At 35.8% G+C, this 3,048-nt stretch overlaps 1 pseudogene; it reads left to right on the forward strand.

Annotated features, from left to right (window-relative positions):
* The first annotated feature begins 2,545 nt into the window (after positions 1 to 2,545).
* On the forward strand, positions 2,546 to 2,843 carry LOC110302637 (annotated as a pseudogene).
* Positions 2,844 to 3,048: the final 205 nt, after the last annotated feature.

Below are 3,048 nucleotides of genomic sequence, written 5' to 3' on the forward strand. Positions count from 1 at the left end.
TGCAGACTCTAAGAGATCACAAATGCCAGCCCAGGCTACAATACTCAGCAAAACTCTCAAATACCATAGATGGAGAAACCAAAGTACTCCATGACAAAACCAAATTTACACAATATCTTTCCATGAATCTAACCCTTCAGAGGATAAAAAAGGGAAAATTCCAACAGAAGGAGGTAAATTACCCCCTAGAAAAAGCAAGAAAGTAATCCTTCAACAAACCTAAAAGAAGATATCCACAAGAAGAGAATTCCAACTCTAACAACAAAAATAACAGGAAGCAACAATTACTTTTCCTTAATATCAATGGACTCAATTCCCCACTAAAAAGACTAACAGACTGGCTACATAACAGAACCCAACATTTTGCTGCATACATGAAACTCACCTCAGGCACAAAGAATGACTCTACCTCAGAGTAAAGGCTGGAAAACAATTTTCCAAGCAAATGGTCCGAGGAAACAAGCTGGAGTAGCCATTCTAATATCGAATAAAATCAACTTTCAACCTAAAATTATCAAAATGATAAGTAGGGGCACTTCATACTCATCATAGGTAAAATCTACCAAGATGAACTCTCAATTCTGAATATCTATGCTCCAAATGCAGGTTCATCCGCATTCACTAAAGAAACTATAGTAAAGCTCATAGCATACATTGCACCATACACAATAATAGTGGGAGACTGCAAAACCCCACTCTCATCACTGGACAGATCTTGGAAACAGAAACCAAACACAGACACAGTGAAACTAACAGAAGTTATGAACCNAATGGATTTAACAGATATCTACAGAACATTTTATCCTAAAACAAAAGAATATAAATTCTTCTTAGCACCTCATGGTACCTTCTCCAAAATTGACCATATAATCAGTCACAAAACAGGCCTCAACAGATACAAAAATACTGAAAATATACCATGCATTATTTCAGATCACCATGGAGTAAGGCTGATCTTCAATAACATCATAAATAATACAAAGTCAACATTCACATAGAAGTGGAACAACACTCTACTCAATGATACTGTGGTCAAGGAAGAAATAAAGAAAGAATCAAAGACTTTTTAGAGTTTAATGAAAATGAAGCCACAACATACCCAAACTTATGGGGCACAATGAAAGCAGTCCTAATTGGAAAACTCATAACTCTGAGTGCCTCCAAAAAGAAACAAGAGAGAGCATATACTAGCAGCTTGACAATGCACCTAAAAGCTCTAGAAGAAAAAGGAAGCAAATTCACCCAAGAGGAGTAGAAAGCAGGAAGTAATCAAACTCAGGGCTGAAATCAACCAAGTAGAAACAAAAGGAACTATACAAACAATCAACAAAATCAGAATTGAAAAGAGAGTCATAACAACAGAACCTGAGGAAATATAAAACATCATCAGTTCCTACTACAAAAGGCTATACTCAACAAAACTGGAAAACCTGAATGAAATGGACAATTTCTCTAGACAGATACCAGGTACCAAAGTTAAACAGGATCAGATTAACCATCTAAACAATCCCATATCTGCTAATGAAATAGAAGCAGTCATTAATACTCTCTCAACTAAAAAGTAAAAAATAAACAAATAAATAAAATAAAATAAAATAAAATAAAATAAAATAAAATAAAATAAAAAGCCCAGGACCAGATGGGTTTATCGCAGAGTTCTGTCTGACCTTCAAAGAAGACCTAATTCCAATTCTCCTCAAATTATTGCACAAAATAGAAACAGAAGGTACTCTACCCAGTTCATTCTATGAAGCCACAATTACTCTGGTACCTAAACTACATAAAGACCCAAAATGAGAGGTAGCTTCAGGCCAATTTCCCTTAAGAATATCGATGCAAAAATAATAAACTTCTCGCAAACTGAATCCAAGATCACATCAAAATGATCATCCATCATGATCAAATAGGTTTCATCCCAGAGATGCAGGGATGGGATAATATACAGAAATCCATCAATGTAATCCACTATATAAACAACCTCAAAGACAAAAACCACATGACCATCTCATTAGATGCTGAGAAAGCATTTGAAAAAATCCAACACCCATTCTTGATAAAAGTCTTGGAAAGATCAGNAATTCAAGGCCCATACCTAATCATAATAAAAGCAATATACAGAAAACCAGTAGCCAACATTAAACTAAATGGAGACGAACTTGAATCCATCCCACTAAAATCAGGGATTAGACAAGGATGCCCACTTTCTCCCTACCTATTTAATACAATACATGAATTCATAGCCAGAGCAATTAGAGAACAAAAGGAGACCAAGGGGATAAAAATTGGAAAGGAAGAAGTAAAAATAACACTATTTGCATATGGTATACTAGTATATATAAGTGACCTTAAAAATTCCACAAAAGAAATCCCAAACCTGAGAAACAACTTTAGCAAAGTACCTGGATATAAAATTAACTCAAACAAATCAGTGGCCATTTTCAACACAAAGGATAAACAGGCTGAGAAAGAAATTAGGGAAATGGCATGCCACCTGTCCTGGTGGCAAGACCTGGAGCTGGTTTGATGGACGGAGCTGCCGTGGAGGATGGAGGCGGAGGTGTTCCTCCTTGACTGTTTTGCGCTTATCTTCCTCTCCATCTACTTCATCATTACATTGTCTGATTTACAATGTGATTACATTAATGCCAGATCATGTTGCTCAAAATTAAACAAGGTTCATTATGGTGTCAAGTGGTAACATGGAAGTATTTGATCCAACAGAAATACACAACCGGGGACAGTTAAAGTCACACATGAAAGAAGCCATGATCAAGCTTGGCTTCTACCTGCTCTGTTTCTTCATGTATCTCTACAGTATGATTCTAGCTTTGATAAATGACTGAAGCTGGAGAAGCCAAGCTACACTGCACACTGCACAATTGAGGAGCCAGAGACTACTAAACCACCCTTAGAACCATGACCAGAGCAGTATATATTTTGGTCTTTGAACAAAAAAACTATTTTTGCTGTATTTTTACCACATTAAATATTAAAAAAAAGAAATTAGAGAAACAACACCCTTCATAATAGTCACAAATAATATAAAAT

The sequence above is a fragment of the Mus caroli genome, chromosome 9 (assembly GCF_900094665.2).
Source record: "Mus caroli chromosome 9, CAROLI_EIJ_v1.1, whole genome shotgun sequence".
Classification (NCBI taxonomy): Eukaryota; Metazoa; Chordata; class Mammalia; order Rodentia; family Muridae; genus Mus; species Mus caroli.